We start from the raw sequence: 25,806 nt of genomic DNA on the forward strand, positions 1-25,806 counted from the left end.
GGAATACTATCATGCTATAAAAATAATGGTCAGGATACTCTCAAAAAAACCTGAAAAACATACTTGAACTGATGCCAAGAGAAATGATCAGAACCAGGAGAATATTGGCCACAGTAAAAGCAATATTATATGATGATCAACTGTGAATAACTTAACTTTTCTCAATAATATATTGATCCAAAAATAATTCTGAAGTGCTCATGATAAAAATGCTATTCATCTCCAGAGAAAGAATATATGGAATCTAAATGCAAATTGAAACATGCTTTTTACTTATTTTCTTTAGTTTTCTGTATTTTCTTTCACAACTTGACAAACATAGAAATATGTTTTTTCACAACTGTACATCTTTGTAAAATTATTTTCCTTATCAGTGGGGGGAGATGGAGAGGGAAGGAGAGAATTTAGATCTCAGAATTGGAAAGAAAATTTTAAAATCATTTTTATATGTAATTGAGATAAAATTAAAAAAGATTTTTTAGAAATAGATTTTGTGCCCTTACACTTCAGGGGATCCACTTCTGAGATATTATGTTTACTTTTCTCCCAATCTCTCATTTAGACATCCCAAAGGAGAGAAAACAAGTTGACTTTTGTCTCAATTTTTTAAAATTATTTAAGACAATGGGGTTAAGTGACTTGCCCAAGGTCACACAGCTAGGCAATTAAGTGTCAGGCTGGATTTGAACTCCAGTCCTCCTGACTCCAGGGCTGGTGTTCTATCCACTGCACCACCTAGCTGTCCCCTTGTCTCACTTTCTAGTAGGATACTTTGTGGTCTCTGAGAATTGTATTTGCTTAAGGTCTAGAGGTGGTTTTAGGGGTGATTACAAGGACTCTGTTGGAGTTGAGGTTGGAGATAAGAATGTCATCAATTCAAATATGCAGTAAGCCAGCAAACCACCACCCCCCAACCATACATATATATATAATTTTACACATTTATGAAAGGAACATGAGGAGAGCAAGATTGCATTTTTAATTTACTTAAGTAATAAAAAAAAGTTTTACAAACAAGAAGCAGGTTTGGGAAGAAAGGAGAGAGAGAGAGAGAGAGAGAGAGAGAGAGAGAGAATCTTCCTCTAGAATTTAAAAATATTTTATTTTTATCTTTATTTTCCCATTTTCATATAAAAGCAATTTAGATTTTTACATCTAAATTCTCTCTTTCTCCTTACTGTCCAAGATGACAAGCAATTTGTCAATCAAAACATTTCCATAGTAGTCATAATGTGAAAGGAAACAGAAAAAAGAAAAACAAAAAAGAAAGCAAAAAAGTAAAGAAAGTTTCAATCTACATTCAAACTCCGTGAGTAAATTTTCTGGATAGCGTTTTTCAGCATGGGTTCTTCAATCATTGTGTTGATGTGAATAGGTAATTCATTTTCAATTGATCATCTATATGACGTTACTATGGTGTAATGTTCACCTGCTTCGGTTCTTTTCATTTTACACAAATTCATGTAAGTCTGTCCAATGTTTTCTGAAAGCAACCTGCTCATCATTTCTTATAACATTTGATCATTATTCCGTCACAATCATATATCACAGTTTTTTCAGCCATTTCCTAAATGATGGGCATCCCCCAGCAGACCTAGTAGTGGTATTGCTAAGTCAAAGGATATGCACAATTTTATAGCTCTTTGAGCATAGTTTTTCAGTTTATTTCCAGAATGATTGGATCAACTCACAACTATACCAACAGTGCATTAGTATCCTAATATTGCTACAATATATGTCATTTTCCTTTTCTGGCATAGTAGCCAATTAGAAAGGTGTGGAGTGGTATCTCAGAATTGTTTTAATTTGCACTTCTCTCATCAATATTTCATATTTCATATTTCAAAACTTCCTGTTCATATCTTTTGAACAATTATCAAATGAGAAATGACTTATAAATTTGCCTAAATTCACTATATATACCTGAAAAATCAAGTCTTTATCTGAGATATTTGCTGCAATTCTATTTTCAATTTGAAAAAAAATCATTGGTGGCTTTTAATTTCCCCCTTACCTTCATTTGCATATGTATATTCCTCATACCTCATACCAAAAGACTTCTCTTGTAACAGAAAGTAAGAGAGAGCAGTAGCAGGAAAACTAACAAAGGCATCAAGCCTCTAGGAATGTACCTTTCCCACTGCTGTAGAGAAGTGAGAGAAGTGTGTTTTCTGTTTTCTTTGTGAACCAAGCTTAGTTGTTGGAATTACACAGGCATTGATTCAGAATTTCGAATTTGAGTAGAGACATTAGAGTTCAATATAGGAAAAGAATCTTCACTCTCCCATAGCTTAAAAGAGGTTATCCAACTTCTGCTGAGCACCCTGAAGAGGTCAAGAATCAATTCCCTCTTATGGAAACTCATTCCAATTTGGGACAGCTTTAGTTGTTAAGAGATTATTTCTGAGATCAGGCCTCATTGTGCCTATTGTTCCCAGCTTGGTATCTGGCATTACACAGAAATCTGATTCTTTTCCCACAGGATACTCCTTCTACTTTAAAACAGCTATCAGGTTTCTACTGAGTCTTCTCTTTTCCAAGATAAACATCTCTAGTTCAACTGGTTTCCTTTTCACTTGACTGAATTTTTTTTCTGGTGCAAAAAGTTTTAATTTAATAAAATCAGTCGTCCATTTTGCATGGTGTAACACTATATCTTGTTTGGTTAGAAATTATTTTCTTAGTAATAAATCTGATTAGTAAATTATTCCATGTTCTCCTAATTTGCTTATATATCCCCTTTATGTCTAAATAATGTTACCCATTTTGACATAATCTTGGTATATGGTGCAAGATGTTAGTCTATGCCTAATTTCTGCCAAATTGTTTTTCAGTTTTTCAAGCAATTTTGTCAGATAGTTAGTTCTTGTCCCAAAAGCTTGACTTTTTGCATTTAGCAAAAACTAGATTACTATGGTCATTTACTACTTTGCATTATGTTCCTATCTGTGCCACTGTATTCCAAACAATCTCAAGGTTCACTTGCTGAATCCTTTAGGATTTAGAAGTAGGGAAGATAAGAATACTTTATCTCAGTAGAAGCTTGTGCAGTCTTCTGTATTTTGAGACCTGAGAGTTAATGTGTCCTGATTCTTTTTTTTTTTCCTTTTTTTGTTATGGGAATTCAGGACAGGAGAAGAAATGAATGGCCACAAATACCAGTTGCAAATTTCCCTGATTGTACAAATTCTTTAAAGATGTAACCTAGAGGTATTTTTTTTAAATAAAATTCAATCAGTATTTATGAAACAGCTCCTATGAATAAGGTATTGTAAAAGAATGTAGAAAAATATATGGCTGTAGTCATATTTTGGCATTTGGGATTATAATCATATTTAGGCAACTTTTTCCTCCAGCATCAGTCCCCAACACCCAACACAGGAAATTGTATGCAAGGTGATACATTTTTATTCACAATGTAACTATTTCTAGGAATCCATTTATACAAAGTATCTCTATTTTGTCCTGATATACCTTATCTGACTTGCAGAAAGTTAGAATTTAGCACTTGATGGTCACCACAGCTGTAATCCTGTTTCTTCTCATATTTAAAAAAACAAAACAACCACAACAAATCTTACAGGCTTAGTCACCTCACAAACTCCAAACAAAGCAAAAACCACATTTGTTTACAACCCAGTTTGTTCAGTTGTTATTTTGTTTATTTGTTTGTTTGGGGTTTTTTTGGTAACAAGAAAAACAAATACAAGATTTCACTCCTGCTGTTCCTTAATTGGAACCATCTGTTTTTCTCTTTGTTTCTGCAAAGTGACATATAATCTACTTTCTGTGAATAACTAATACCCTAGTGTGTCCTTAGACAAGGTGTGTGTGTATCTTTAAAGGCATGTTAACACATGATTGCATGGATGTTATTTCTTCTTTAAGAAATATCTGCAAGTAATATTGGAGCAATTTTTATTTAATTCAAGGCAAGAGGAGTAATTTTTTTTTTTAGGATTTTGCAAGGCAATGGGATTAAGTGGCCTGTACAAGGCCACACAGCTAGGTAATTATTAAGTGACTGAGGCTGAATTTGAACTCAGGTACTCCTGACTCCAGGGCCGGTGCTCTATCCACTGTGCCACCTAGCTTCCCCAAGAGTAGTACTTTTGAAAAACTAAGCAAGGTAGAATTGATTTTAATTGGAAAATGTTGCCAACAGTGATGATCTTTGACTCTTTAGTTGTCAAAGTAGTACCCAAAACCATAAGATGGTGAGGGTACTTTTGATAAGAGCTTCACCTGGAATCATATAATAATTTCATACACACTTTATGACTTGCATAAGTGTCTTGTCACTAATGACTAGCCATTACTGCAATTTCTTTTGTGTCCAAAAACTAATTGGAATCCCAAAGGGTTCCCATTCTCCATGGACAGTACAAATCTGGTGTTGCTCCCTATATATAAGCAATTTGTACAGGCTGTCCTTCATGCCTAAAGTACACTCCCTTCTTTCTCAATGTCTCTTAATTCTAGTACCTTGTTAGTATACATTTGTTAGTTTGTTATCTCTCCAGTTGAGTTGGGAGTTATTGGAGGTGAGGGACTGTTTTCCTATTCTTTGTTTTTCCGGCACTAAGCATGGTACCTGGTGTATACCTGGTACGTAAAAAATGTTTAATTGACTGATCTCCTTACCTTAACCTTTTAGTATTCCTAAGGTTCTTTAGATTGTTTCCCATTTACCAGAAAAAGTACAAATTTTGAGGAACTCAGTTAATCAAACATCAATCATAAGTCAAATGTTTAAAAATCATAATATAAAGACTAGTATAATATAAAGATGAGAAATTTCAAGAATGTACCTTTCTCTAATTAGAACAGTGAAAAGCATCTGTAAACATGGCATTGCTCTATTTCACAAGACTTTTATGAATCGTCTCAAATTGCTGCTACCTCTCCTTCCTTAAAATTACCTTGTATTTTTACAGTATGTGTATCTTTATAGATATTGATATACTTATCAATATCTATGTATGTCTCTCTGTAACTATCTATCTCTATTTATACAGACATATATTGCTGATAAAATATAGGTTCCTTGAAAGCATGACTTATTGCATCTTTTTTTTTCTTTCCCTACTTTCTACCAATTGGCTGGAACATCCTAGGTAATTAAGAAAATGCTTCTCACCCAAAGACATCAGCCTCTGGGATAAGAACTATTTGACAAAAATTGCTGGGAAAACTGGAAAACAGGATGGCAAAAACTAGGCATAGATTCACATCTCACACAACATATATAAGGTCAGAATGACTTCAGGACTTAGACATAAAGAGGGATACCATGGATAAATTAATGGACCAAAAATTACTCTTATCTATCTGATCTATGGAAGAGGGATACATTTATGACCAAACAAGAATTAGAGCACATTGTAAACTGCAAAATGAATGATTTTGACTATATTAAATTAAAAAAGATTTTGCACTAATAAAATCAATACTACCAAAATTGGAAGAAAAGCAGAAAGCTAGGAAACAATCTTCACAACCAGGAGTTCTGATAATATTCATTTCCAAAATTTATAGAGAATTTTATCGAATTTATAAGATCACAAGTAATTCCCAAATTGATAACTGGTCAAAGGATATGAAAAGACAGTTTTCAACTTGGAAGAAAGTTTCTACTGAAATGTTATGGTGATTTATACTTGGCCCTGTATTGTTTAGTATTTTTATCAGTTATTTGAATAAATGTACATATTATGTGCTTGACCAATTAGAAGATGACTTAAGCTAAGAGGGCTTAGCTAGCATGACAGAGTCTGGTTTTAAAAATATACTAACAGAATGAGATTTGGGGCAGAATGGACTTCCACAAGTAGATTCCTCATTTCTGGAATGACCTCCTTCCTTACCTCTTCCTTATACAACCCTCAGCTTTTTTCAAAATGAGACTTTGGTCAAAGGCCTTTTTTGATCCCCACACTAATTATATTCTCTCATTTCCCCAAACTAATCACCAGGTGACCTCTCCCATTTCACTCTTCCAATTTGGAAGGAGAGTACTGATAGGAAGATCCCACTCCACCTCCAAGGTAAGAGTACGGTAATCTACATTAAAGATAAATTCAACAAATACATAAGACTCAAGCTTACAATATTCATCTTTACCTCATGTATAAAAATGATTTGTTTAAGAGCTCAGTACATAATACAAGCCAGAAGTGTATTCATCCTCCCACCTGGAAGTTCTGTATTAAGAATGCTAAGGTAGTATCAGGTTCATCACCACAAAACATTTATCTAGTTGTTAATTATAAAATGACATTTGAAAATATTTCCTTTTTCATACTCATCTTTCCTGATGCCCCCAATAGCTAATTCCCTGCTCCTTAGTTATCTTGCATTTAAATGCTTATGCTTTTTATGCACACATACATACATACACACTCATATGAAATGTTATCTTAGTCATTAGTACTCAAGCTCCCTTCAAGTAGAGATTGGTTGACTCCCTTGAACACTGTCTGGCACTTAGTGGTATCTTAATAAATCTTTCCTGATTTGTTGATACTCTTTGTATCTAACACTCCATCTCCAGACTACAGGCATTCCTCCAAACTACAATTCTCTTTTTCTTGACATTGGTTTCCTAGTTTCTTCAAATATCAGCTAAAATTCCAATTTCTATTAGGAACCTTTTCCCATTCCTCTTCATTTTAGTGACTTCCCTCAATTGATTATCTGCAATTTTCCCCATCCATATCTCATTTGTATATGGTGGTATTGCAGGTGACACCTTTAATTCCTTTTATCTTTCTTTGTATCTCCATTGCTTATCAGTGTGCCAGACCACAGTAGATCCATAATAAATCTTTGTTTACTGACTGATGTGGAACTGGACTCTAAGAAACTGACCTAGTCCAGATCTGTTTTGTGATGATGCCACAAGTCCACATAGTTTGTGTATATTGCCTGGATAATTAGCTGAATATTTTCATTTTTTCTGGGTATTTAGCATCATAAGGACAATGAAATAGTAATGTTTAGAGCACATTTAAAACACATTTCAAACTTACTCTGTTGATTAAGAGGCAATGTTTTCAATTTGGAATAATCAAAGCCTCCATCAGCTGGCCTTTTTTAGGATGTATAGGATTAGAGATTTAAAACTGGAAAGGACCTCAGAGACCATTTAGTCCTATATTCCTGTTTAATAGATAAAGACACTAAGATGCAAACAACCTATACAAAAATGAGGCCAAAATAAGTATAGAATTTAGACATAAAGAGTGATACTTTAGATAAACTAATAGATAAAAAACATACTCTTATCTGATCTATGGAAAAGGGATAAATTAATGACCAAACAAGAAGTAACATACATTATAAACTTCAAAAAGAATGATTTTGACTGTATTAAATTTAAAAGTTTTTGCAAAAATAAAATCCATGCTGCCAAAATTAGAAGGAAAGCAGGAATCTGGGAAACAATCTTCACAACCAGCAGTTCTGATAAAGGTTTCATTTCTAAAATATATACAGAATTACATCAAATTTATAAGATCATAAGTCATTCCCCAATTGATAAATGGTCAAAGGATATAAAAAGATAATTTTCAAATGAAGAAATTAAAGCTATATATATATGTATATATATACATATATATATATATAATCATATGAAAAAATGCTCCAAATCACTATTGATTAGAGAAATGCAAATTAAAACAGCAATAAAGTATAATCTCACAACTATTAGGTTAGCTCAGGTGAGAAAAATGGAAGATGATCAATGTTGGAGAGGTTGTGGGAGGACTGGGACATTGATGCATTGCTGGTGGAGATGTGAATGGATCCTACATTTCTGGAGAGCAATATGGAACTATACCCAAAGAGCAATAAAACTGTCCATACCCTTTGACCCAGCAATTCCAATTCTAGGCCAATTTCCAGAAGAAATTATAAAAAATGGGAAAAGGCCTATATGTTCTAAAATTTTCATAGCAGCTCTTTCTGTAGTGGCAAAGAATTGGAAATTGAGGGGATGCCCATCAATTGGGGAATGACTAAACAAATTATGGTACATTAATACTTTGGAATACTATTGTTCTATAAGAAACTATAGATGGTTAGACTCTAGAGATGCATGGCATGACTTATGGGATCTGATACTGAGTGACAGCAGTAAAACCAAGAAAACAATGTACACATTACAACAACATTGTGAGATGAACAACCTTGATGGAAGTAGTTCCTTTCGGCAGTCCAGAGAGCTAGGATACTGTATTAGACTGGCTATGGACAATGTTATCCCTATGTAGAAGAAGGAAAACAAAGGAAAACAAAACACACAGACACACACACACACACACACACACACACACACACACACAGAGTCTGATGAATACTTTATAAAAATTATCTCTTATGTTTCTCTTTCTCATAATCCTAATTTTTCATACCAAAAATGATGGATCTGCAAACATGTTTATCAAAATATGTATGTACAGTGCTAACTTGACTTTTTGCCACTGAGAGGGGTGGGAAGGGAGGGTGGAAGGAAATTTTGTAACTTAAAAATATACATATGCACATGGATGAAAATATATTTAAAATATAATAAAAAAAGAATATTTCTAGGTGATGGGGAGACTCAGAGTCCAAAACAAGGGAGCCTTTCCTAGGGCAAGGATATCTCTATTGTTTTTGCTAATTAAACCAAGAGATTATGACAGTATCCAGCTAAGGATTTAAATTAAACTTGAAAATTGAAACAATAAAAGCTACATCAGAGAAGCATATGACAGGGACTAAAGATTTAAAGTTGTAATAGTCATAACAGTCCAGTGAAACCTATCCAATAAGGATTAAGTGGGAAGATCAGGATGTGTAGCTAAATGTTTAAGAACAAGTTCTCCAGAGGCGAAAAGTATATCTAATAGATTTTATAATTTAATCTACTTATCTACTGTGTAATTTATTTTATAATTATTATATCTATCAATGTTTTAAGTCCAAATAATCAACAAAACAAAAAAATCAAGGCCAGATTTGTAGTGTTTACAGTTAGCTCAAGAGAGCCAGTTCAAAGTAGTCTCCATGATGGTAGTTGCTGTGTATATTCATGGGATAATATGTCCCAATTTTAGAGAGAAAATGTTTTAATACTGTGTTTCTTGCTATATCATTTCATTAAGTCTCTTTGCTTTGAACCTGTGATCTCTAGCTGATTATAAAAGTTAAATGTATTTGTGGGAATTGATAAGCTCTGTATTGTAGACTCACAGCACCTTGAACTCACTCCCTTCCCTTAGGGACTTTTTCCTTTGTGTTGCAGGTATGTGTCCCAAGTACTATGATTGCATAATTTCATAGAATTTCAAATCTCGAGTTTTTAAGAATACATTTATCTCACTGTATTCTTTTTTTATTGATGCAGACATTGATTCCCAAAGAAACTAGATCCCTTGCTCAAAGCTATACAGCTAGCTACTGATGGAACCAAGATTAAAGGTCTTTTTGTTGTTCAGTTGTATCTGACTTTTTGTCATGTTAAATTCTATTGGGTTTTATTGGCTAAGATACCAGAGTGGTTTGCCATCTCCTTCAGTTAATTTTTACAGATGAGGAAACTAATATGTGAACTGGGTTGAGTATTTTGCTCAAGGTTATGCAGTTAGTAAGTGTATAAGGTCAAACTTGAACTCAGGACTTCACACCAGACTCTGCTTAATAACCACTATGACACCTAGTTAATGGTACTTTATGATATTTCTTTAGTGGGACTAATTTTGAGCCAGTTCAGAACAGAAATGGGGTCAAGGAAAATTAAGAACAGATGGCAGAGATGAAAGGTATTAGGTTGTGGGGGTGGAGCAATGACAGAAGGAAAGGGAAAATAACAAAGGAAGTGTGAATACCGAAGACAAGCTCTGCTTTGTTTAGAGCCCTTCTTACATGTTTAAACTTCACTTTAGAACATTCCTAAGGATATGGGGTATAGAAGTGAGAGAAAATAGACAAAAATATTAAACCATATATTTAAAATTATATTTACATGCATATTTATATTATCTAATTTTAAAAAGCTATTAGTGATTATAGGTAAGTCTCCTCCTATATATGACCAAGTTAAATATCTTCCTTATATATGAAAAGCTACTTATGACCTATATAGTGTACAGGAGAACCCTCTTTGTCTTCTCTTGCTGCTTGAGATTTTTTCCCTATCATCTTTGATTTGGCACCATGGTGGGATTCAGTTGTTTCATATTGGTTCAGCAGAGTTGATATCTAATTTTATGTTGAGTTGGGTGTAATCAAGGGTGGGTGCTGGGCAGCCTCCCAATGTGGAAATCACAAATTTATATGCCTTATTATTTTTTACTGTTCATCTGCAGAACAGCATTATCCAAGAACCCATTGTAATGTTCATTCTTTGTGTAGGTAAAAAAAAATTCATGGAACAATATTTCTAATATTTATTTATTCATTTCTTAAAACTCATTATACCTTTGATGAAATACTACATTTTAATTCCTTTGTTTTTGTTACTTCAGTAAACAAACATATTATGTAAAGGGGAAAAGTGCCAAACGACCAAGGGTGACAAATTGTCGTTTGTTTCTGCTTTATGTTATACCTAAAATTTCCCCCAAGATAATACTATCTAAGTGCACTGATATCCCCTGAACAATGAAGTCTATAGAAATTTGGGACACTGTGAACCAATAGAAATATAGATTTCAAGGGTTATCTTATCACCCATTTCAGAAGCCATGGAAGTAGGAGAAAAAAAGAGTTAGAAAAGGTAGAATGAGTTTTGATTCTACATATGTTTCAACATTGGCTGCTTTTGCTCCATAAGGGTACATTTATTTACTGTGATTAACATAGCATCATTTGTTTTGTGTACCTCTTTTATTGCTCTTATTTGAGTATTAAACTACATTTTGGCATACCATTTTGTATGCTTAAAATAGTCATTAGGGCAGAGAACTAATTGTTAATTTATTTGCATCCAGGGAGCTGCTAGGTGGCTTAGTGGATAGAGCACCAGCCTGGGAGTCAGGAATATCTGAGTTCAAATCCGACCTCAGACATTTAATGATTACCTTGTGTGGCACTGAGCAAGTCACTTAACCCCATTTGCCTTGCAAAAGCCTAAAAAAAATTTTATTTGAATCCCACCACTGACCTGGCCCCTGGACCATCTCCATTCCTATCTCCTCTCTTCTCATCAGAAGACAAGAATGGCCTTGGAGAAATACAAAGAGCAGGAGAAGAAAAAATAATTTTTTGTCTACTTTCACAGTTTCTTTTCACAACTGCTTTGAGAAATGAATTGAATAACCTGACTGATCTTCCTCTGAAAGATAAAATAGTCTTTGACTTCCTTGGGTGCAAAGTACTACCTTTTATATTCTCACCTTTCTCAATGCCGGTTAAGTGGGGGGAAAATTGGGATTGGGGAAGTATCAAGCGAAAGAAGGAATCCCTTCAAACTTTTTGTTCACTGTTTACAAGGACAAAGGAGAATTATATAGACCACATTACTTTATAGCACTCTGTATTCTCCCAAGATAATTCTGAAATATATTATAGAAAAGTCTTCTCTTTTTCAGTTACAAAGATTTGGTTTGTTTTTTCCCACCCTGGTGTGTACTGCACTTTCTCTTCCTTCCTTCCTTCCTTCCTTCCTTCCTTCCTTTCTTCTTCTTCTTCTTCTTCTTCTTCTTCTCTCTCTCTCTCTCTCTCTCTCTCTCTCTCTCTCTCTCTCTCTCTCTCTCTCTCTCTCCTTTAAATGGTGTTAAGTGGCTTGCCCCAGAAGCCACACAGCCAGGTAATTATTAAATGTCTGAGGCTGGATTTGAACTCAAGCATTCCTGACACCAGGGCCAGTGCTCTATCCACTTTACCACCTAGCCGCCCCTTTCTTCGGGTTTTTGCAACACTTGGGTTTAAGTGACTTGACCAAGTTCACACAACTAGATAATTATTAAGGTTTGAGGTCAAATTTGAACTCAAGTCCTACTGACTCCAGGGCAGGTGCTCTATCCACTGTACCACCTATCTGCCCCTTTTCCCCCTTTCTTTACAGTGGTAGAAATAAGACAACTGGAAACACTTGTAACCTTCACCTGATGCAAAGCATGTTACTATTGAGATAATGGTGACTTCCTCCTATATTCAATTCCCTCCAATAAGTATCCTCTATGTACCACCATGCTTGGTATGGTTGTCACAAAGATTAAGAATTGTTAGAAACCACTGAGATCTCAGTTTTATGAGGAAGTACTGACCATGTTTGTGAATTTAATCGTGGGAATGAAATGGAAAAATAATCAAAATAAATCTACACTCAGTTCATGAGTACTCACCCCATCTGCCAATATTCGTAATCACATAGTTCACTAGACAAAATGAAAATTAAAGGAAATATGTCACACAATGTACACAACAGCTATTTACTTCCAGTCATTCTAAACATGCTCCTGCCTGTTTTCTAGGAATATCAGGGGTGATTCACGAAACATTTACAGTCACATATCATCAGAAATAGAATTCTATTCCAAATGACATACTATAGTTTGGAAAAAAAAGTATTGTAAATCATTCATTGTTTCCCAGATCGCTAGTTTAACAGGGTTCACAATAGCTGACAGATTTAACATTCAGGATATCTTCTGACTGTGGCTCTGTTTTTGGCTCTATATCAAAATCTCATCCACAGTACGCAGAACTCAAACCTTTCTGCCCCAGAATAGGCCTAGGATAATACTACTCCATTCTCTCTTTATTCTGTGAAGAATTAAGGAAGAATCATTCCTTAGTATCACAAATTCTGTTTTATCTGCCTCATTTTGTGAAAACTCCTAGACCTATGGATCCATCTGTAAAAATTTGGATTTAGGTGAAATGACATATAAATCCCTTCAAACTCTAATAATCTATTAATCAATAAAGATAGAAAAAGATAAAGAATAACCATTCCATCCATTGTCTGTTACCTCCTCCCATAGCACACACATCCCTACTCACATGCTCATGCACACACAAATAAATATGTTGGGAGCGAATGTTTATATAAAAAATTGTAAAAGAATCTAATCTATGGTTATTTTTATTTTTTATTTTTTTTTTGGTTTTTGCAAGGCAGTGGCATTAAGTGACTTGCCCAGGGTCACAAAGCTAGGCAATTATTAAATGTCTGAGACCAATTTGAACTCAGGTCCTCCTGACTCCATGGCTGGTCCTCTATCCACTGTGTCACCTAGCTTCCCCCTAATCTATAGGTATTTGAAGACTGTGATATAGTAAGTAGTGAACTTGAAGCCAAAAGATCGGTTTCAAGTTTTAATTCTGTCAATTAAACACTAAGTTATCTTAGGTAAAACACTTCACTTCTCTCTTACATTCTTTCTTCATCAAATCATTTATAAAATATTCTCTGAATTCTCTGGCTGCTCTGACATTCCATAGCTTATTAGTTTTTTATTAGAATTTTATTAGTTGATGGTATTTTCATTTTTAATTCTTTAGAAGAAAAAGAAGGAAATATTTTATAGGAAGACATTTTAAAATCTGATAAACAAGGTCCTTGAAAATAGTTAATTTATTTTTACTTTCAATTAACTAAACAAAAATATATTGGAGTTAGTCCCATGTTTATGAAGCATATCAGACTAGAGTTCTAGATTTGATGTTTTATTCCACTGGCAGGGCTTGAGTTAGGGGCCTGGCAGTATGACCCAACTATTAGGTTCAACCTTCAGACCCCTGATGAGAGGGTGAGTGCTAACCTTAGAGAAGAAACAGAGTTGTAAATATTAAAACAGCAATCTAAAAATGATAGGATAGAGAAGCATATCTGTTGAGCTAGCAGTCAAATAAACCTGATTGGAGGGAAGGGGGGGTTATTGGGAATAAACTAAATCTAAATTATTGTCTTGGAATGAATTCATGAGTCAATGACATGAAGTCAAGAAAAGCACAAGATCAAAAGAAGATTTACTGAACTTGGTAGCCATAGTTTGGTTTGCTCTCTGGACAAGCTACCCTTTTGAGCTTGGACAGAAGGGGCAGTCAATTAACATTGTATCCTTGGGCAGGTCACTTAAATTCTCTATGTCTCAGATTCGTATTTAATATAATTAAGACATATTTTTGTAGTGATTTATATTTGCATATCATTTTTTATTAAATAACTTATTTAAGCCTCATGAAAACCTTTTAAGACAACATTTGTATCATTTTTCAATTGTTTCTGACTTATGATGACCCCATTTGGGGTTTTATTGGGAAAGAGTAGTTTCCCATTTCCTTCTCCAGCTTATTTTACAGATGAAGAAACTGAAGTCAGCAGGGTTAAGTGACTTGCCTAGGGTCACACAAGCAAGTGTCTGGGGCAATTACTTTTTTGTTTTAGGTTTTTGCAAGGCAAATGGGTTAAGTGGCTTGCCCAAGGCCACACAGCTAGGTAATTACTAAGTGTCTTAGGCCCTATTGCAACTCAGGCACTCCTGACTCCAGGGCCTGTGCTCTATCCACTGTACCACCTAGCCACCCTTGAGGCAATTACTTTTAAGTATTACCTTTGCCATTGTACTAATAAGGAAACAGCCTGAGGTGATGAAAAGCTTGACCTTTATTTCACAAGTAGGAATCAGAAGCAGGATTTGGACCCAGAACTACCTGACTCCAATTTGAACATTTCTAGTATTTATACACTGCCTCTTCTGCAGATTAAAGGCATTTACCTTATTGTAGAATCTCTAAAGTTTTTCCAACTCTACCATTCAACAGATTTATCACTAGACTGATAAGGGTAGAAATTTTAGACTAAGTGCGCACCTTTAAGGAGCTCATAATTTTAGGATTTTAAATTGATATCTAACCTTAGAGGTTGTCTAGTCCACCCCTCCTCATTTTATATCTGAAGCAACTGATACCAAGTGAGCATAAGTGATTTGCACATATCACAAAAATAATAACTACCAAGTTTGACATACAAACTTGGGACCACTGATTCTAAATACAGTGTTCTTTCCTGTGGGTCAAAGTAGAGGCAATATAAGCATCTCTGAGATGGAGTATAATTATATGATGAACTTTCAATTTCTTGTTTTAGACATATTATGCTAACTAATACTACTGGTTCTAAAAAGTATGTTAACTAATCATTGCTGTGGTTTGTCAGACACAAACTCCTTTCTCCAGTTACCTATTTGTTTTGTCTTTACTAATTAGAATGCAAGTTTCTACTGAATGGGGACTATGTCACTTTTGCATTGTATATATAAAAGGTATATAACATAGTGTCTGCACATAGTAAAGATTTAATAAATGATTTTAAATATCTATTCATTAAATTATTCATTATCTTCTATGATATTTATGGTACTTGCAATAGGAATCAAGGAAGGAACAAATCAGTAGGGAATAGCTCAGAGGAGCTGGGGATTAATTTAAATACCAACTAACTTGGATGTACCTGCTTAGTTAATGCCCCAACTAAACACTAATTAAGTTTGGTCAATAGATAATAGGTAAATACACCATAAGGAGACTTGGAATGAGAGTACTAAGAAAACCAAACCCTTCAGAGTTGCTCCTCACATTCTGAAAGGAAAAATCAGAGTCAGTCATCATCTGGAGAATATGTCCTCCAATGTGAGTATGAGTTGGGAAGTAACCTGTAGAGGAAGATACACAGTTTGACTTGAGTTTGGTCTTAAATGATAAGAAAGACTAGGGTAATAGAAGGGAGAAAGACAATTCTACATATGGAAAACAGCATGAAATTGGGAATGAGAATGGTTGAGGTCAAGCTTTTGGATGGGCTATAAGGGGGAAAATGAAGAAATTTTCCCAAGTGTAGAATTTGTTTTATAAAATAGTGGAAAATAAGATTTAATTGGAAGAATAGAGAATCAGGAATGACTTGAAAGAGAAATAGAGAAATATGAATTTGATGTAATAGGCAATAGAAAATAATTATATATTATTCATCAAGGGACATGATATTTTAGGAAGATGATATGATAATGATTGTTTTTCTTCATTCATTTCAGTATTATCTGATTCTCCATGATGCCATTTTTTTGGCAAAGATAGTGTAATGGTTAGTAAATTCCTTCTCCAGCTTATTTTACAGATGAGGAAACTGGTACTAAAAGTAATTTGCCTGCAGACATACAGCTAGTAAGTGTCTGAGACCATATTTGAACCCAGGAAGATGAGTTTTCCTCTTTCCAAGTTCTGTGCTCTATCTACTGTGCCACCATAGCTAGGAAGTTTAAAGCAAGGATAGGCTTCTGTAATAGTCCTTATGTGTGTAGATTTATGAGGTTCCAGATAAGCTGGTGTCAACAATAGAGAGGAAAAATGGTTGAATATATAACAAACTCTCACTGAAGTTGGGGGTGGGGGAAGTGGAAAGAAAGTTCTCTGAAGTTGCACTCACATTTTAGCTTCACAGTTTCCAAAAGTTATCACTAATCTCCACAAATAATAGATTCCTTAGAAAAATTAGACCATTAGAAATTTCAGTCATCTTTGAAAACAATGGGAAATAATTTTCCTGAAAATCAGTGTAATGAACATGGAAGAATATTTGAAATTCAAATTCAAATTCAAATTGATATGCATCAAATAGATAAAATAGAAGTTCACTCCCTAACTTGTTTTATTATTTTCTACTTTTTAAATGAAGATATATAAAGAATTGAAATTAAAAAGATGACTATATGTAGAATTTCACCCAAAGGAGTTATAAATTATGAAATATACATAATACATAAAAATTTCAAATTTAGGGATGGGAGACTAAAGTTTACAATATGAGACTTCAAGACCCACTTTCAATGGCATTAGAGAAACTGAGATATCCTCTTAACCACAGTGTAACCCACAGTCTTAATTCACTAATTAATCAATTAATAGTTGTCCTTAGATTTCAAAGAAAATCAGATTAATTCAATTAATGGTAACATGACTTGCATAGTATTTATTATAGTGATGAGTATGTTGTGCAGAGATGTCCTTTTCATTTGCCTTTTCCAGAACCATTTAACTCTATGGACTGATTTGAAAGGAAAAAGGACTTTAGGTGATGGTCTGGATGCTGGGGGAGTCCTTGACCCTTAAGTATAAGACACCTAAGCACTCCAGCAATGCTGGGCAAAGTGCCAATATGAGATATCTGTGACATAATAACAACAACTCACAGAGCACCAGTGACATGTGATGGGTTCCATGACTGGGGAGGCAGGAAGGGTGTCAGAGAGGCAGGATTTGCACTCAGTCAGCCTGATAGAGGTAGCACATGCATGTCATCCCCTTCAATGAGGCAGAGGTATTGACTGTCTCACCCGAGGAGTTTTTGGGTGGTTAAAAATCCAAATCCAAAATACTAGATATCTTATTCGTATATATATATATGAAATGAATCATCTAGACTACAGAAAGTAAGCAAAAATAATAGAAGGGTTTGTAAACATTATGCTGGTGACATAAGAAAGATAGCAACTGGTCCATGCTTATTGTATGTGTTCAATTCAGTTTGTGAGGGGTTGCACAATCTGAGGTGAGGCACAACTTGATTTTGCCTCACCTTGAGCCTTTCCCAGTATTTGAGGCTAAAATATGCAAATTCAACTGGTTTTGTATTTGAAAATGACTTAAATACTAAAGAAAATCATATATATGAATATATTATATAACACTTAAGTGAGAAATATTAATATTTATTTTATCATTATTATTTTTTACTTTTTGAAATGTCAGTGGAAATTCTGCCTCTTCTGCCTTCCCTGACTCCATCTCCCTGAAACATATGAGGTACCATGATGTTTTAGTAACAGCCCATGTAAGCCAAATCAATGTCTTGATATAATCTTCAGTTTGGTCTTTCCTCTCAGACCTTCAACTATATTCTCCGTGGAACCCAAAGATTTTGGTTTCTTTAAAAGGTCAGGGAAATAATACCACCAGATTGCTGGTTGGCCTCTCTTATGGTCAGAGCTTCTGTGGTATCTGTCTTCCAGCTTCTGACTTTCATTTTTAATTAATTAAAATATTCTTTTTTAAATAAAATATTTTATTAACTTTCCCAATGACATACAGTGGTAATTTTTGCCAATCATTTTTTTTTCAAGACTTTGAGTTTAAGTTTTTGCACTAATAACATAAATGCTGCCAACATTAGAATGAAAGCAGAAAACTGGGATACAATCTTTACAACTAGAAGCTCTAATAAAGGCCTCATTTTTAAAATATATAGTGAATTACATTAAATTTATAGTCACAAGTCATTCCCCAATTGATAAATAGTCAAAAGTTTTCAATGGAAGAAATTAAAGTTGCTTTTCTTTTTGCTTTTTTTTTTTTTTTAAGTTTTTGCTAGGCAATGGGGTTAAGTGGCTTGCCCAAGGCCACACAGTTAGAATTATTCAGTGTCTGAGGCCGGTTTTGAACTCAGGTTCTCCTGACTCCAGGTCCGGTGCTCTATCCACTGCACCACCTACCCGCCTCAATGGAAGAAATTAAACTTATATATAATCATATGAAAAAAATGCTCCAAATCATTATTGAATAGAGAAATGCAAATTAAAACAACTCTGAGGAATCACCTCAAACCTCTCATATTGGCCAAACTAAGAAAAAAGGGAAAATGATCAATGTTGGAGAGGTTGTGGGAGGATTGGGAAATTGATAGCAATAGCAACAAAACTGTTCCTATAGGGTGGCTAGGTGGCACAGCGTTGGCTAGGTGGTGCAGTGGATAGAGCACCAGCCCTGGAGTGGAGTTCAAATCCGGCCTCAGACACTTAATAATTACCTAGCTGTGTGGCCTTGGGCAAGCCACTTAACCCCATTGCCTTGCAAAAACTAAAAACAAAACAAAACAAAACAAAACCTGTTCCTACCTTTTAACCCAGCAATTCCAATTCTAAGAAAAAAAAGGGAAAAGTCCTACATGTTCCAAAATATTTGTAGCATCTCTTTTTGTAGTGGCAAAGAATTGGAAATTGAGGGGATGCCCATCAATTGGGGGAATGACTAAGCAAGTTATGGTACACAAATACGATGGAATACTATTGTTCTACAAGAAGCCATGTTTGGACCATAGAGAATCATGGAATGACTTCTGGAATCTGATGCTAAGTGAAGGGAGTAGAGCCAAGAGAACAATGTACACAATAACAACAACACTGTGAGATGAACAACCTTGATGGAAGCAGCTCCTCTCAACAGTTCAGAGAGCTAGGATACTGTATTAGAATAGCTATGGACAATGTTATCCCCATGTAGAAGAAGAAAAACAAAACAAAGAAAAACACACAGACACAGACACACACACACACACACACACACACAGAGTCAAAACTTCAGAATTTAATGAACTCTTTATAAAACCTATCTCTTATGTATTTCTTTCCCTTAATCCTAATTCCTCATCCCCCAAATAACTAATCTATAAACATGTTTATCAAAAATATGTATGTGCAATGCTCACCTGACTGCCACTGAGAGAAGGGGAGTAGAATTGGAGAAATGAAGAAAATTCTTAAATTCTTTGTAACAAAAATTTTGTAACTTAAAAATATATATGTGCATATAGATGATAAATGAATTTTTAAAAAAATTTAAAATAGAGCAAAATAAAATAAGGACTTTGAGTTTTATAATTTTTCTCCCTTCCTTCCTTCTCTCTCCCTTCTCCCAAAAGACAGCAATCTGATGCAGGTTTTACATTTGTAAATATGCTAAATATAGATTGAAATTGAACATATTATGAGAGAAGAATCAGATCCAAACAGAAGAAAGAAAACATTAGAGATAACAAAATTACATAATATATAGAACATAAGACAGCTTTTAAAAAATATAAGATAATAAACTTTGATCTTCATTTAAATGCCACAGTTTCATCTCTGGATATGGATGGTATTTTTCCATCACAAGTCTGTTAAAATTGTCTTTGATTATTGTACTGCTGAAATGAACAAGTTGATCATCACCCATGTTGTTGTTAGGGTGTATGATGTTCTTCTGGTTCTCTCATTCCACTCAGCAACATTTCATGCAAGTCTTTCCAGACTTTTCTGAAATTTCATGATTTAAAACAAAATAGTGTTCTGTCACAAACATATACCATAATTGTTCATCCATTCTCCAGTTGATGGTCATTCCTTCAATTTCACTTCTTTGCCACATGAAAAGAGTTGCTATGAATATTTTTTTGTATATGTAGTGTTTTACCCTTTTTCATGATCTCTTCAGGATACAGACCCAGGAGTGATATTGCTAGATCAAAAGATATGCACAATTTTATTGCCCTTTCGGCATAATTGCAAATTGTTCTCCACATTTTGGATCAGTTCACAACTCCACCAACAATGCATTAGTGACCCAGTTTTCCCATATCCTTTCCAACATTGATCATTATTCTTTCTACTCATATTGACCAATATGAGAGGTGTGAGGTGGTATCTCAGGGTTGTTTTAATTTGCATTAATTAAAACATTCTTGGTAAATGCTTTTTGCTTTTATCTATCTTGTGCTGGTCCAAGAATTTCACCTCTAACAGCACAATATTATGAATACATCTAGCCATCCTTCTTAATCATGGTCCTAGTTCCCAAAACAAACACAATAAAATTCCTATTACCTTATTCCTAACTGGGTTATCCAAGCAACTTGGATCTGCTTTGAATACTCCAATATTTTTTTTAAAGTAAATGCTATATGCTGTTGGATACTAAACAAAGAGCATCAAAGGGACACTGAGATGCAAGGGCTGGCACAGCCTGGTGTCTCATCTCACGACAGACTACCACACCCCAACAGACCAATTATGAACTTTTTAACTTCAGCAACTTTAATATATGCTATTGAAGCTGCTAGAACAGCTAGATGGTGCAATGAGTAAAGTGCCAGCCCTGAAGTCAGGAAGACCTGAGATCAAATCTGACCTCAGACCCTTAACTAAGTGTGTGACTTTGGGCATATCACCTAATCCTGATCTGAATCTGACTTCCAGATGGCTCTGAAGGAGAAATTGAAGCTGGTGACCTAGCATAGCACCCCCTCACTCAAATCCAATTAACACGCTTGTCATGGCATCATCTTCCTCTGTGAATATGGAGGACAAACTTCATCACTGAGGCTGCTGGCACCAGACTTGACCTCCAGTGAATTCTCCTTAAAGATGTAAAGTATACTCATTCCAATTACAAGGTCTCAAAAGATTCCTAAATAACTATGACAACTATGAAAGAGGAAGTATGCTTTTGGCATGCTTCATACTCCTCATTTCAGTTGTTTCTTCCTTTATCATTCTCTCCTTGTCTCAGATGAATATGTCATTTCCTATAGGTTGTTAAATATTTCTAAAATGATAGATAATATGAATTATTTCAAATTAGATAATATATGGAAAGCATTTTCCAAAACATAAGATGCTATGAAGTGTTTTTTTCTCACATATAAAGTGAAGGCATTAAACTAGATAACTACAAGTTCTAATTTCAATTAAACTAAAGTACCAGCTAAAGTTCCCAGATTTCCATAATCTACAAATTTGATCAGAAAATCCATTATTATTTTATACAAATCATTTCTATGCAAAGGAATCATATTCATTTGTCACAAAAACAAAAAAATTTTCCTTTAGGCTTACATTGGCCAATTCATCAGTACCTTGGGTAGAGTTCAACAGTTAAGATCCTACCTAGATGAACTAGTCTATCTTACATAGGTATCTTAAAAAATTTAAAGAGAATTTTGTTAAATGTCTATACAAAATAACATATGCACATCCTTCCTTTGATGTAGGTTATGTCAGTGTGGGCTATGTCAATCATAGTGATTCTGTGAAGTTTCCTAATGATTTCCATTTTCCTTTCTGAAAGTTCATAAACCATTCATTTAATACAATCCATTTTACAATTTTGCTTCTTATTTACATTAAAATTACTAACTGAATGATAAACACTGTTTTGTCCTGAAGAGCAGAATATTTGCCGATTTTTTCTTTTCTGTTTCCTTTACAATTATCTACTATTTACAATAGCAAAAAGATTTGTTAGCCAACTATATGGTAGACATTGCTCTGCAACTTCTGACACATAGTCAAGAATAACAAGTCAAACAATAAGTATTCATTAAGTGCTTAATTTGTCTCACTTGTACAAGAGGTAACATGAAAAAAATTATACTAGTAAGAATAAATAAATTGAAGAAAATAGTCTTTGATCTACATACAGGGATCCTCAGTTATCAGGATATGAATAGCAATTTCCTTCTTGGTGCTTGTCTTGGATCATTGTGTTATTGAGAAAAGCCGAGTCTTTCAGAACATATCATCATGAAATGTGACCGATATTGTGTCCAGTGTTTTCCTGGTTCAGCTCATTCACTTTGCATCAGTTAATACAAGTCCATTAATATACCACAACTTATTAAATCATTGCCCAATGGATGGATATGCCCTCAATTTCCAATATTTAGAAAGGGCTGCTATAAATATTTTTGCACATTTAGATCTAGTAGTGGTATTGCTAGATCAAGGAATATACATAGTTTTGTAGATCTTTGGGAAGAGTTAATTGCTCTCCTAAATGCTTGGGTCAGTCCACAATTCCAACAGTAGTGCATTAATATCCAATTTTCTTTTTTTCTTATATTACCAAATCTGATAAGCATGAGGTGGCACCTCAGAGTTTTTTTAATTTACATTTCTCTAATCAAAAGTGATTTAGAGCATTTCTTCATATGCCTATAGATAACTTTGATTTATCTTTTACTGATATTTTATTTTTCCAAATACCCATTGTGGAACTTTTTCAACATTCATCTATATACATATATATATTTTTAAGTTACAAAATTTTCTTTCACTCTCCCTTCTGGATCTCCCTCCCCTCAGGAGCAAAAAGTCAGGTTAATATTTTGCATCTATATTTGTGTTAAATATGTTTACAGATTAGGCATTTTCAGTATAAAGAATTACAATTAAGGGAAAGAAATACATGAGAGACATTGGTAAAAAGCGAATGGTGGCACAGTGAATAGAGCACTGGTCTTGGAGTCAGGAGTACCTGGATTCAAATCCGACATCAGGCACTTAATTACCTAGCTGTGTGGCCTTGGGCAAGCCACTTAACCCCAATGCCTTGAAAAAAAAAGATCTAAAAAAAAGTGGATGTAGGGCCAAGGTGGTGGAGAGAAGACAGACACTGTGATAGTGCACTCTCTCTACCCTCAGAAATAACATGAGAGAAACCTCTTAATAAAAATTCGATCAACAAAACCCAGAAAGAGAAGCTAGAAGAAGATCACCCACCAAGAAGGTCTGTCTCAGGAGACTGTGGGTGAACCCAGAAGAGTGAGCATGGGAGAAGAGAGTAGAGGACAAATACAAAATGAGAATAAATCTCTCAGATCTTCATTTGGGCAAATGAAAAAGAAAATGATTCTTTCAAAACTACATTTGGGGCCAGAAACGCAGGGAGGGGAGTCGCTGTGGTTTCCGGCTTCAACAGTGCTTGAACGGAACCCACCCGATTCCCAGAGCCACCCTTAGCCACCTGTCCACCTTCACCTCCACTCCCCAACACTTCTGCTGTCCCTCAGTCAGAGCAGCCACCGCCTGCTCTGCTGCTCCCTCCGCCGCCGCCGGGTCTCTGTCTCAGGTGAGCCAGAACTACCACCAGGACTCGGAGGCGGGCATCAACTGCCAGGTCAACCTGGAGCTCTACGCCTCCTACGTGTACCTGAGCATGTCGTACTACTTGGACCACGACGACATGGTGCTGAGGAACTTGGCCAAGTACTTCCCGCGCCAGTCCCACGAGGAACGCGAGCACGCCGTGAAGCTGATGAAGTTGCAGAACCAGCGCGGTGGCCGCATCTTCCTGCAGGACCTCAAGAAACTGGACCGCGACAACTGGGAGAGCGGGCTGAACGCTATGGAGTGCACGCTGCACTTGGAAGAAAGCATCAATCAGTCTCTACTGGAACTGCACAAGCTGGCAACTGAACGACCCCCACCTATGTGATTTCATCGAGACCCACTACCTGGACGGGACGAACAGGTCAAGTCCATCAAACAGCTGGGTGATCACGTAACCAACCTGCGCAAGATGGGGGCCCCAATTCTGGCATGGCAGAATATCTTTTTGACAAGTACACCATTGAGACAGCGACCAGGAGAGCTAAGCCACCCCAGCTCCCCCCACACCTGGGAACTGTGGGCCAGACTGCTGCTGTCTTTCAGTGCATGCATATTTTGGTTATCTGACCTTTTCATAATCTGTACCAAAAAATGACCATCATTTACATCCCAATAAAGTAACTTGGTACTGAAAAACAAAACTACATTTGGGGGGCAGCTTAGGTGGAGCAGTGGATAAAGCACAGGCCCTGGAGTCAGGAGTACCTGGGTTTAAATCCGGTCTCAGACACTTAATAATTACCTAGCTGTGTGGCCTTGGGCAAGCCGCTTAACCCCATTTGTCTTGCAAAAAAAAAAAAACCCTAAAAAAATACAAACTACATTTGGGCAAATAGAAAAGTCCTTCAAAAATAGAATGGACCAACTGGAAAAGGTGGTGCAAAAAATAAAGGAAGAAAAATTTTCTCCTCTAAGAAAAAGAATGGAATTGTTGGAGACTAATGACTTCATGGGACAACAATGTTGTGTTAAACAAAACCAAAAGATAGAAAAAATAGAAAAAAATGTAAAATACCTCATCAAGAAAACCACTGACCTCGAGAATTGATTGAGAAGGGAAAATATGAGAATTATTGGCCTTCCTGAGAACATTGAAGAGAAAAAAATGCCTGGACTTATAATTACAGAATTTAGTGATGGAAAGTTGCCCTGATATCATGGAACCAGAGGGCAAAATAGTTATTGAAAGAATACAGCAATTCCCTCCAGAAAGAGATCCTAAAATGAAAACACCAAGGAATGTTGTGGCCAAATTCCAGGACTATTAGATAAAAGAAAAAATCCTACAAGCAACTAGAAAGAAAAAAATTAAATATCAAGGATCCACAGTAAGGATTATGCAGGACGTGGCCACAACAACATTAAGGGATCAAAGGGCCTGGAATGAGATATTTGAAAGAGCAAGGGAGCTTGGAATGTAGCCAAGAATCCACTACCCAGCAAAGCTGAGCCTTCTCCTCCAGGGAAAAGGATGGACATTTAATGAAATGGGAGACTTCCAAGATTTCATAATGAAAAGACCAGAGCTAAACAGAAAATTTGGACATCAAACAGAAGGCTCAAGATACACATGAAAAGGTTAAAAAAACTGCTATCCAGTAAGATGAAATGGGCTATATACCCACTGGGAAGAAAGAGTCTCAAAACTCTTGAGAATTGTAAGTTATTAGAGAGAATATACATAGCTAGAAGTGATGGATATTCATAGCATTTCTGTGACTCAGATAGCTTGACTTTAAAACAAAGCCTCTTTAAAAAGGGGGGCAGTAAGAAGAAGAGGTGGTTGGAGGGAGACAGAATGGGGTAAATCTCATTACATCAAGAGGTACAAAAGACCTATTGTAATTGAGAGGAAAAAGGGAGGAGGTAAGAACCACCTGAATCTTCATCTCATCAGACTTGGCTTAAAGTTAAATTAGACAAAATTAAGTTAAGAAACTTATCTTACCTTTCAAGCATTAAAAGGGGAAAAGGGGAGGGGGGAATGGAAATGGGAGAAAAAAGGGGAAGTAACAGAAGGAAGGGAAGAAGGGGAAAAGGGAAAGGGGGGAAAAGGAGTCAATTTAAGAGGGCAAATGCACTGGAGGTGGCAGCATTCAGAAACAAAACA

The 25,806-nt window shown here is 35.4% G+C and overlaps 1 pseudogene; it reads left to right on the forward strand.

Moving 5' to 3' along the window:
• The first annotated feature begins 4,587 nt into the window (after positions 1-4,587).
• On the forward strand, positions 4,588-24,263 carry LOC141505717 (ferritin heavy chain-like; annotated as a pseudogene).
• Positions 24,264-25,806: the final 1,543 nt, after the last annotated feature.

The sequence above is a fragment of the Macrotis lagotis genome, chromosome 1, assembly GCF_037893015.1.
Source record: "Macrotis lagotis isolate mMagLag1 chromosome 1, bilby.v1.9.chrom.fasta, whole genome shotgun sequence".
In the NCBI taxonomy this organism is placed as follows: Eukaryota; Metazoa; Chordata; class Mammalia; order Peramelemorphia; family Peramelidae; genus Macrotis; species Macrotis lagotis.